Below are 12,926 nucleotides of genomic sequence, written 5' to 3'. Positions count from 1 at the left end.
CATACTTGTAGTTAAATACCTATGGACAAGCTAGGTTAAGCAAAAGTTCAACATGTCTTTAAAAATATAGAGTTAATATGCATATGAAATTTTAAGGAGAAATAATTAAAATACAATATTTCCCAAGTTATTTGATTATAGCTTTTATTTTGGAATCCTGTTTTACTAAATATGATTTGGTTCATCTTGGCATAAAAGCTTGAAGAAAATAGTTTACTCTCTATAATCACTTGTTTCCATCCTCCGTACAAAGAAAATATTTTCCTCTTCTGTGATAAGAATAAATAGCATGACTTATATATTCTTGTTTTGTGCAATTTAAAAAATGCTTTCTTTTTCAATTCTTTTTTTAAAAAATCTATCAAAAAAGGATGCTATTACACAGGGAGATTAAGATCAGGAGGTGTTATTGTTAGGGTCCCATTCTGACTAATCCCCGGAGAGTCAAAGTGAACACACGGTAATGCAAATCACACAACGAGATTTTATTAAAGCAAGCTCGAGCCTGGACCGCAACCAGCCCCTCAGACCGATACAATGGCTGGGGGGGAGGGAGCGGCCCCAAGGGGCGAGAAAGCGCTCTATTTAAGAGCTTTTTCCCACATTCATACACAAGGACCTGTACATTTTTGGTTAAAATTCACACAGCTAAATACTTGTCCTCTTTTGGTTTGGTGCCTCCACTTTATTTGAATCTTATTGGGTCCCACCAAAACTGAACGGTCCTGGAGGGAGCAGGGAGGAGGGAAGAGTGAATTATGAGGGAGAGGGGTCAGGGCTAGGTTCCCCTGTCCTTGATAGATGGGGTCTCCGGACAGCTGCACATTCCTCAGGTAGATATCTCTGAACAGCCGTGATAAGCCCAGGGCCCAGCACATCCCATTTGACCCTTTATTGGCCCTCGAAGGTGCTGCTGTGGCTGCTGGCATCCTCAGTGCTTGCACGCCCTTTTCCTGGGGAGTCCGGTTCACAAAATAGCTTGTTTATACAAGAGGGTTGCACGGATGGCACCCCGTTCTCAACATTATATAAATGGCTAGAAAATTGAAATTAAACACCCTAGATTGATAGGAGTGAGGCATTCTCTCACATCAAAATCTCAACCTCAGTTTTCTTCTATAAAATATAAGGGCAAGGTAATTGTTACTATGGTCCCTCCCAGTTCTTCCATCCTATACATTTGCAGGATGTATAGCATCTTAGTCAATCTTATGCTATGCAATACCCTCTAGGGGCATAGTTTTCACTTATGCAATCAAATTGACAAAGTTAGCAGCAAACTGAGATATACTCTTCTCAAGTCACAACTTTCTTTTCCAGAATTAAATCTTAAAATTGCTGATGAGAAAGGTTTTCTCTTGTGAAGATAATATTCACGTTCACTAAAATATCTAGGAGAACTATTTTGGTGGCATAAAACCTTTAATTCCAAACATATTAACCTTGCAGTGTTTGCTCTTTCCCATTTCTTTGAATTTTGTTATACCTGTGCTTAATTTTTCAAATTTAATTTCCTCCTTATGGAAAAAGAGGTATTAGGAAAAGTCTTTGTCATATAAAACAATGCTTCTTTCTCCATTTCTCATCTTCCTTATTTAAAAAAAGATGGCAAACAATCCTTTGATAAAATAATTCTGATTAAGTAAATCGGGCAAAGTATCTTTTCCTACACTTCTTGAGAAGGATTTGCAAATGAACAAACAGGGATGGGTCTACTAACAAGGCAGGGATGGGTCTGCCTTGCGTGCACAGGACTTCTCCATTCTCTTTGATTTTAGGTCTAATTGCAGTTCTTGTGAGTCTTTGATTTTTTTTTTCTTTGAAGAGTGGTGAATTAGATTCCATAAATCTTATCAAATTAAAATTACCCTAAAATGTAATTAAAGCAATCTGAAAATTGACTGTCTCTAAAAGATATTTTTGCATAACAGAAACAGTAGGAAGTGATATAGCCTCTGGACTCAAACACTCCCTAAAAGATAAATTACAGTATTTTGTGAAAGCCATTTTTTAATTTACAGATTCATTATTAATCACCTAGCAAACAATAGCAACTGACAACTTAATAGACATTATTAAGTCATTTGTATGATCCATTTCGGGTGTATTATACAGTTTTACAAGATAGATGAATTTACATGAACAGAAATTCTTAATATTTGAAATTCTTTTACCTCTATCAAATGTGACCTTTTATCAGTGATCATTTTAAATGCACACTACCACTTTCAAAGACACTTGGGTGTTTTCTAGTCTCTCCAATAAAAAAGTGTTTCTATGGTATTGCTTATGCATGCACATTTCTATTATTTCTAGAAATCTTTTCAATTAACAAACACCCAGAAATATAAAAAATAATATCCTGTAGAATACTGGTGCATTTAATCCTCTATCCTGTAAATATTTGTATTTGTCTCCTCAAGTAAATTTTGAGCCTAGTGATTACACTTTTCTTTCTATTATATATTTGTTCAGAATGATTTTTCACATGGTATATGTAAGGAAAAATGCAGCTCAGCTCGGGACCATGGCGATTCTAGCCACCGCTGCACACTCCCTTCTCAGTTGGGGCTCGACAATAGCTCCCAGAAAAATGCGCCATGGACACAAGGCCTCACGCAAGAGACTTTATTACGTGGACCACTAACGTGTCTGCTCCAGGGAAAAAAGAAAGATGGTGTGGGACTTCTCCCAGATATTGGAATCTCCCGGGCTGGAAGGAACCAGTGGCAGAGGAAAATACTTGCAAGCTGACTGGTGAACCAATAGCTAGCGAGCATGTTAGGATGTAAAGGTGAGAAGCAGGAAATGACAGTAGCGTAGGCCGGAAATTCCTGTAAGGTAAGAGGCGGGCGGAGCACAGATTGGCAAGTGGTTGGGAGGCAGGGTATCGGCTTTATATTACAGTATATGAAAGGTTATGGAAAATAATATTCCTGCAACGTAGCCCTGAAGAAAAATGGGGGGAGGTTCAGCTCAGGAGGAGGGAGGGGAAACTAGCCAAGAAACTATGGGTCCTGGGGGAAAGGGGTGGATACTGAATGCTGGGCCCTAAACCATGACCTTCCCCCTTGAAAAAAGTAGCTCTAAACAGAAGCACAGTAAATACCAATGGGCAAGATTTGAATACTCATCTCTCAGGATCTAGACTCTTATCTCCCCAGACAATGGAAAGTGGACCCCAACGGTGGGTGAGTCCTCAAATGAATAAAGGCTTCTCTGAATCCGTTGAGGTCTGCTTCCCATCCTTTTGTGCTTAGAGTACAAACTCAACTTGCTGAGAGGTTGACAACTAATGTCAGTCACATGGACAGTCAGTCAAGCTTGTATGGTGGAACCACTCTAAACACTGTCAACACCAAGTCGTGGCTGAGCTCCTCTGGTTGACTGCACTCCATGTGTAACATCACAAATTGATTCCTGCAGAGTAACTCTCTTGATTCCAATAGGGGAGGACAGCTGGAAGCTGCATGGTTGATACCCTCCTGCACTATATCCTGTGTTTCCGGGCTGAATTTTATCTGAATCCTTTCTATGTAATATACCACAGCTCTAGTATAATAGCTTAATTATGAAAACTTAATGTGATATATGTAAGCTTGGGAGCACGGCTAGTGGCCAAATAAAATCGGACAGAATGCGGCCAAAGTAAGCTTTATTGGAATTTGGCTCTTGGGCGAAATTCCCAGTGCCACTCCCCACAGGTCAAGGTAGGGAGCTGGAGAAGATCACATGTGGTCCTGGCTGCCCAGGGTCTTTGTAGGCCAGAATGGGTGGGGGTCCTGCTGAGTGACAGGTGGAGATAAGGGTCAGTGGAGTTTCTCTACCCATTTGATTGGTCACCGTGTAGCGCTGCCCTTTGCCTCAGTTGTTCCGCTCTCCCTCATATAGTTGCTCAAATTCCGACCTAACATCGTGGGGAACTTCTCCAAACTTACTACTGCTATCAGAAGAGAAGGAAAGGTGGTCTTGTATGCACTATTCCTGCCAGCTTTGTAGTTGGCTAAGTCCTTATACTAGCCCTGTTTTACTTTATTGCATTTCTCTCTATAAAAGAATATCAAATGAAATGAAGTCATAGATAGGAAAAATACTGTCTGTTGTTCTATTGCACAGTAAGGTGACTATAGATAAATTACATATTTCAAAAAATTTAGAAGAATTTTAAATTATTTTTAACAATAAAGAAATGGTAAATGTTTGAGGAGATATATATGCTTATTTGATTTTAACATTACACAATGTATACGTTTCAAAATATCCCTTGGAACTGAAGCCAGAATTGAGTACAGGCGGTTAGTGTAGAAATAGGGGATGGAGTCAAATTGAGGAAATGGAGGCCCTGAAAGCCATCTGCACCTGGAAGGTGGAGACTGCCCCAGGGAGAACGGAATATCAAGGCTCTCCAGAGTCCATTGATTACCAAATTTACCTGCCCTGTCAAGGACTACAGGCAAGAAACTGCTAATTAATGTCCCCTGGGCCCTTGCCTGCCCAAATCACTTTGGCCCTCCCCTTGCCATCTGCTGCTCACCGTTTTTTGGGCCTAGTCACATAGGCAGGAAGGAGAGATAAGCGGGAAGAAGAAAGAAGACCCTAACCTATAAACAATGTAGGGTGTGCTCACTTCTCTGGGATTATAGAACATCAGATTTGGCCCCCTTCTCCCTCCCAGGAGAAGTCTGTATTATTACCTTTAAATAAAAACTGCTTAATATGCTGAAAGAATGGGCATTTTTTTAAGCTGTTTTATCTCAACTCCCTAAGGTCTCCCTCCCAGTGACGGTAACAAAGCCCTTAAAGCTGTTCCAGGAATCAGCCCCAAACAGGGAGTAAAAGGGTAAATTGAGCCAGATAGCCAGATAGTGCTCAAACAGTAGGATTACCAGAAACTATTGACCAGAATCTATGCCCTGTTGTAAAACATTGTGAAACATGTTGTATGTTATCAGCAAACCCAGACCCCCTTTGAAATTTCCTGGCAGCTTTGTTCCCCTTTTCCCTTTCATGTGCGATCCCTCCCGATGTGTGGTCTCTGCCTTTATAAACCTACAAGATTTTCTGCTGGGGACTCCTCGAGTTGGGTCCCAGCGCACTGGAATAAACACCTCTTGCGGTTTGCATCAAGTGATGCCTCCTGCGGTTGATTGGGGTTGCCGTGGATCCATGGGACAGAATTGGGGTTTCCTTTTTGGGGGCCTTACAATGCTTGCCTTGGTGTGCTTCTCTAGTGTTCAAACTTCAACACCTGAGGAAGCAGAACTCATCACCAGTAAAAGGCAATAGCAGTACCTCATAAATATGTACAATGTTCATGTGTCAATTTAAAGAGTAAAATAAAATAAGGTAAAAATAAGCATTTATTAGTAATTTACAACTCATTACTAATCTGTTTTTTCTTACCTATTTTGTGTACTGATTAATAGGACATACTTACAAGACCAATATATGTAGATATAGCATTAGGAAATTATGTAAAAATATTCCCTGTCAAATATTAACGATGATACAGATGGAAGAGGATGATTGTGACCAAAAGCTCAGTCCTTGTCCCTTATGCCAATTCATGCCAAATTAATAATAAGGACAAAGTTTTGAGAAAAAGAAAAATGTTTTATTGCTTTGCCAGCAAATTATAAACAGAGGGTACTCCTGTTCCAGATGCTGTGATTCTGCCCATCAGGGAAAACAGGGTTTTTAAAGAAACTATTCAAAGGCTAAATTCCAGGCTCACCCTGATGGTGTGTTGAAATTCACTTGTTAATTTGGGAGACAGTCACTTCCTAGAAAACAGACAACTTAAGGTAATTTGTTCCCTGCCCCCAGGTTAGGGAAGGGGAAAGGGAGAAGAGGAATAGAAAAATATGTCCCTTTTAAAATAAGCACTTTAAAAGGTAAAGTGAACCACTGTTATTTGATTATCTTTTGTTTGTAAAACTATAGTAGAAAAAAATAATTTCAGGAATTTATACTGAGGAAATTGAAATTTCTTGAGAATGAATGCATTCTTCAGCCCAAAAATAAAATAAGGAATTATTTATGACTTTTAAAACCCCATGTTGTAGCCTATTTGTCCAACAGAAAAAATTCACCTTATGCATGGAAAGTGTGGATTGAGGACTGGTAGGAATGCATTCTGGGGAGGAGCTGGGCCAGGAGTGTTTAAACAAAGCACACAGATGATTATATATTCCAGGTTTCAAGTTACAGAAGTTTCAAGTTACGTTTTTGGGTTTCAAAAAGATAGTATCACAGTTCATTAGCCAAATGGTTTTGCTAATTGGAAAAGCATTTTATCCAATTAGGAAGATGGGATTAGTAACAAATTTCTCAGGCATTTGTAAATAAAAACATAAAGATAATACTGTAACAGTGGAACACTTTATGCTTTGAATATAGCCCTTGCTGCTCTGCCACTGCAACATATTTTTTAAATGGACATGTTTCTTTCTCTTCCTCTTTCCCTGGTCCTCCCTAATCTCTCCCCCTTCCTAATCTCTGAAAACAGGATTGATTACCTTTCTCCCCCATCCTAGACAGAGTTATCTGTCCTAGCACACTCACCCACCATAGTAATGGAATACTCCAGACTTTGGGGATGATACCAGAAGATCTCAGAAATTATTTTCTCCCAAATTAACAAGAGAATTACAACTCCAACAAAGAACACATAAAATGTAGCCTTTGAATCACCTCTTTAAAAGCCCCGTTACTGCCAATGGACAGAATCACAACTTCTGGGACAAGAGTTCCCTGTTTTTCCTTTGCTAGCAAAGCAATAAACTTTCATTTTCCTTTTCTCAAAACCATGTCCTCGTTATTGGACTGGCTTTGGAGACTAGGACCGAGCTTTCAGCAACAAGATTGGCACTAGAAAATGGTGGAAAAACCTGCCTGGGAAAAATAAATGTTTAAAATTTTTTGAATGTAGAACTGAGATGCTACAAAATAGTTTCATTATTCAATACTGTAGGGCACATCTTTGCCAATGATTGACTAATATGCTCTAATCATTTAAATGCCTTATCTTTAGATGTATATAATCTCAGAATGTGTAATACTTTTGCAAGTTAGGAAATTCAGATGCTCTCATCTTGTAGCAAAGTTGTTTGATGTGTTGATAAGCCATCATTTCATGAATAGGTGTTTCTTAAGTAAGTCTGGCACTTACTTTCCATGCTGAAGGTTTGCTGTAATGGTTTTGAACTAGACTCATGCTCCGAGTCTCTAATTTCCTTTCCTTTCCTTTTTTCCCCTGTAGTATGCATAATAAACCTGAAGGGAAATAAACTCATTATACTTTTTCATTTGAAATTAAAAGAAGAGCAAGATCACTTAGGCAGAAGATGATTTTACAGCTTAAAGTACTTTTTTCAGTATTTCTTTGTACTTCTGAAGTTCTGGCATACTGAACTCATCCAAATTCTATGGTCTAAGACAGGTCCCTGTTCTATTTGTGAAAAACTCTGATTATACCTGTAAATGCTTGTATGCTTGGCATTCACCTCCTAACCCGTTTTTGATATCAGACTTATTTTTATATTTTGCTACTCATGAGCTTGACCTCTAAGAGTTCCTGAATAAGCTATTTATTGTGACAAAACTGATGATCATCACGTCTTTGAAAATGATTTTTATCCTGGGTTTTCTGTGTAAATGGGAAAAAAGAGATCACTCAAACTTAACCAAACATTCCTCTGAATTCTCATTAAACCATATTCTCTGTGTTCAACAATTGCCACATTTAAAAGAATGACTTTTTTGTAGAGTTTACTAATTCTTTTTTTTAAATTGCATTGTAGTTTTCTAGGGAGCAAAGTATGAAAATTAGTGTAAGCTGATAAGGTTTTCTAAAAATATTAGTGATACCGCCGTTTACCGGTGACGAGTTCTGCTCCTTCTAATGTTGAAGATTGAACACTAGAGAAGCACGCCAAGGCAAGCATATTAAGCAGGTTTTATTAAAGGTAATAATACAGACTTCTCCCGGCAGGGAGAAGGGGGCCATGGCTGATGTTCTAAAGTCCCAAGAAGTGAGCGCACCCTACATCTTTTATAGGTTAAATTCTCTTTTGTTCTCCAGTTCTCTCCCCCCCTTATCTCTCCTTCCTGCCTACGTGACTAGGCCTGGTTTTGCATTATTTGAGAAGCCATGGGCAGGGGGAGGACCAAGGTGATTCAGGCAGGCAAGGGCCCAGGGGGCATTAATTAGCAGCTCCTGGTTTGCAGTCCTTGATAAAGGCAGGTAAATTTGGTAATCAATGGGTTCCAGAGATCCTTGACATTCCATTCTTCCAGTAGCAGTCTCCAACTTCCAGAGGCAGATGATTTTATGGCCTCCATTTCCTCGATTTGACCCGATCCCCTATTTCTACACTAACTACCTGTTCCCAATTCTGGCTTCATTAGGGCATCTAATATTGTAATGCAGAAATTAAAAACAGTTTAAGATCCAAAGTACTACTTGTAAAGATTTACTGAGTGCTATTAAAAACCATTCTAAATATTTTTACTGTCTAGAAATAAAAATCAATACTCTTAGAAATGATCTTCTAACATTAGAATATTAAGATTCTTTGATACAGATTTAGTAAATATCTAGTGGTAAATCTGATGAGGAATTTATAAATTATGTGATATTGAAAGAATGGACATTTTTTTTAAGCTGTCTGAGGTCACCCTCCCAGTTATCTTAACTCCCTAAGGTCACCCTCCCAGGAATGGGAACAAAGCCCTTAAAGCTGTTCCAAGAAACAGCCCCAAACAGAGAATAAAAGGGTAAATTGAGCCAGATAGCCAGATAGTGATCAAACAGAATGATTACCAGAAACTATGACCAGAATCTACGCCCTGTTGTAAAACATTGTGAAACATGTTGTATGTTATCAGCAAACCCAGACCCCCCTTTGAAATTTCCCGGCAGCTTTGTTCCCCTTTTCCCTTTCATGTGTGACCCCTCCCGATGTGTGGTTTCTGCCTTTATAAACCTACAAGATTTTCTGCTAGGGACTTGACTCCTCGAGTTGGGTCCCAGCGCGCTGGAATAAACACCTCTTGCGGTTTGCATCAAGTGATGCCTCCTGCGGTTGATTGGGGTTGCCGTCCATCCATGGGACAGAGTTGGGGTTTCCTTTTTGGGGGGCCTTACAATATATTGTTTGCATTCTTACTGAAAATACAATATTATCAAGATGAGGTCAAGATAAACCAAGTGGTTAATAATAATTATACTGATAACTGTGCTGCATAGCACTTACTGTGATCCAGGTATGTTTTAAATGCTTTAAATGTAGTGCTTAATTTGATTATCACAGTGGGCCAAGGTATTATTCACACATTAGGAAGAGTCTCCTGAAGTAGAAAGATGTTACTTTTCTTAATTTTTCACAGCTGATAGGTGGCAGGCAGAGATTTGAATCCCTGCAGTCTGACTCTGAACTCTGCTCATTGCTTGAAAATTACAAGACAGTAAAATAATTGATAATGAAGAGGAAGTGTTACAGGAATCAAGTAAGAAGCAGCAAACAGCACTCCAAAGAGTGGGAGAAACCAAACTCTTACTCCAGGGAGCCCAGAGGAGATCAGCACTCTAAATTCTGAGTGCCCCTTACCAGTTTCTCACAACATTATAGGCTATCTAGTGTCATAATTTTCTAGTCTAAAACGATACGTAGTTGTGCACAAGGTTTCAAAGAACAATATATGATTGTGGATAGGGTTTTCGAGCAGGAAATGTGTTTACAAAAGCAGAGCGAGATAATGGAAACTGGCTCCTTTTACAAGGCCTTTGGTAAATCTCTAGTATTGGACTCCAGCCTTCACAGGGGTGTTTGCACTTCAAAGGAAAGTAGTTAGATCCTAGGGAAAGTTCTTTACAATCCAAAGGAAGGAGTGAATGATGCTAATTATGTTCCCTGAAAACCAGCTAGAGGGAACAGGAAGGAGAACTCTCTCCCCTTGTCAGTCACTAATTTTTAGAGACAGCTTCCTTAGTTTACTTTGTATCCAGGCCTGGGTCAGTTACCCACTACAGCAGAACAAAATAGAAGAAGTGCTTGGATTCAGGCACCAGGAGAACCTAACTCTAAGTACTGTGTCTTCAACACATGGCTCCTTATTTCCCACATTTATGAAGTTTCAACAGTTAGCATTTCCTGATCCCTCGCTGGCACTGTCCTAAACACTTGTACTTGTTATTTCATCTCATACTTGTACTAAGGCAATGAGATAAAAACTATCATTTCTTTCCCAGTTTCAAGATAAACAAACCCTGGCAGTGTAAGATGATTTTCCTTTGGTCATATAAGAAGTCTCCTCACATGTACCGTGGACCCTGGAGTGTCCTCCATGGGCGCTGTATGGTAAAGTCCAAGTCCAAATACAGGTAGATACCTAGATGCTCAAAACAATGAGAGCTATTATTTTTATTGTTGTTTCATATTCCATCATGCATATTTAGATTATGTTGTTTATATGTAAGAATTTGAGCTAACAGGCAGAACAACTTGCAAGGAGAAATGAGATGTGAGTCAGCCCTACATCTACCCATGATTCAATTAATTTTATGATGCAAAGTTATTTAACTTGGATTAACTTCACAGACTTGGAGTTAGTTCTAAATTCATCCCAGCTTCACATCATGACCACCACAGCCTTGTGCCGATCAAGTTCCTCTACACTCTGTTGCCCAGTTCTCAGATATCAAAGGGGATTGTTTGCATTTTACTTACACAGAAAATCGCACTGTCGCTGGATCTTGTCGGCAATGGCAGTGTCATTACAGTCCACCTTATACTCCTCAAGAGTAGGGTGATAAGTGGTGTTCAGGCCAGTTTAGGGAATGGGTGGCCTTGGCGTTGTGGGAAAATGAGGAAAACAATTTCTTTAGAAAAGGCCCCTCTCCCAACCGTTGGCTGCAGATTAGAAGAAATGGAAATCATGGTTTAAATTAGTAAGCATACAGTGTGTGTGGTATGTGTATGTGTTGATTTAAATGGTGTGTCTGATTTGTTATAGATAAATAATGAGATACTCACTTTTGGAACTCTGAGGTGCCATTTAAAAAGTTGTCTACCTAGGAACACCATTCTCTGATGAAGCCAAGGCCGTGCTCAGGGACTACAGATTAGTACTCTAGTTGACAACCAACCACCAATATTAACTCCAGTCATGTGAAAGAGGAGGCATCATGATCCTATGGCTTCCCAGTCACTGAGTCACCATGAGCAACTAAGTCTATTCAGCAGGCATCCAAACATCATGAAACAAAGGAGCAATTGCTGCTGTATCCATCTGAATTTCTGATTCATGATTCTGATGAGTATAATAAAACGGTTATTTTCACCTATCCTTTTGCTATGTAACATTACAGAACAAGCACTATGTGGATTTATTTGTTCTATAGCAATAATAGCTGGAATAGATATTAAAACAATGACAGCAAAGATAAATATTAATGTTTATATTAATATTATATTAATTTATATTAATTTAATGATGCAGAGTTTTTAACTTGTATTAACTTCAAAGACTTGGAGTTAGTTCTACTAACTAATTAATTTAATTAATATTATATTAATTTATATTAATTAAATTTCGTGAGTTCCACATATATACTCCTAGAGTAAAAAATTCACAAGATACAAGTTGTTTGCTGGTTTTAAGTGTGATATTTTGCAGAATTCAACTAGTATTGATTAAATAACAAAAAGAACATTATATTTTATTTTATGCCTTCTTAAACCTTCCCAATCTAGACTATTCAAATTAGAAATACTCTTTGGGAGATTAAACAAATGACGTATTCTTTCAATCAGATGGAAAATAAGACATCCATCTTTATGTATATTACATTAGAATTACTAAGTTTAAATTACTGAATGCAGTGTCTTTTGTGCAATAAGTTCAGCATCTGCTTAGAAAATTCAATTAATCTGTTGAACTAACATGTCTATATAATCATTCACAGGTTAACAGTTTTATTAGAATCATAAACTTTGATTAGGCTTTTATCTCTTACTTTGTCTAACCACAATATTAATAAAATTTTGTTTCTATCATTATCTTTAGACAAACAAATATACTTTCCTGTTTGAATTATCCATCAAATTTCTATTTATTATAGAATTCACAATTCAATAATGAGGTAGGTAATTTATATCTAGAGAATTATTGATCCTTTGAAAAGTCAGAAGAAGTTGATACATTTCTCCTAAAATCAATGTAGACAAATACCAGTGCTATTTATGGATTAATTTAAGAGCTGTCTGCATATATATTGAGTGAATAATAGTTGCAGAGGATAAATATCCACTGATTCTTCTCTTTTACAATAAATCAGAGAATGCAGTAAAAACTACTTTCAATTATTAAAGAAGGGAGATTATTTCACTTTCTGTTGTCTCTTTCAGATGGTTGAACATTATACTAAAACCTCTGAATCTGAAGTTGATAGGCCCAATTATAACTCTAAAACTACTGAAAATTTTAGGAAAGGAATATGAAGTCTTTGAGTTTTAGTTTTCTCACCTATACAAGGGTTTTTAAGAAACTACATCATCAATTATCTAGAAAGTTATATGGAATGACAATTGATCACATCTCGCCCAAAGGAAGAATTAAAAAAAGAAAAAGGACTATTTAATGTCTTGCTTTGAAATGTATCTAAATCTAACCCACCGATTGAAACTCCAGAAAAAATTCCTCGAATGTTCCCTCATTGATTCAAAATGTGTCTACAATTATTAAGATCATTTCATAGCTAAGCAATTAATGTTAAAATAATTCTATATCACAAAGTAGGGTCAGAATTTACTTCTCAATCACTGACTTATGAGAAATTAATTAGAAAATATACTATTACTTTATATTACAATTATGTTCCTAATTTTAAAATATGAATTAGTCTTAGACATCATCTTCAGAAC

This window comes from Sciurus vulgaris (genome assembly GCF_902686455.1).
Source record: "Sciurus vulgaris genome assembly, chromosome: 4".
In the NCBI taxonomy this organism is placed as follows: domain Eukaryota; kingdom Metazoa; phylum Chordata; class Mammalia; order Rodentia; family Sciuridae; genus Sciurus; species Sciurus vulgaris.
This window is presented reverse-complemented; position numbering follows the sequence as displayed.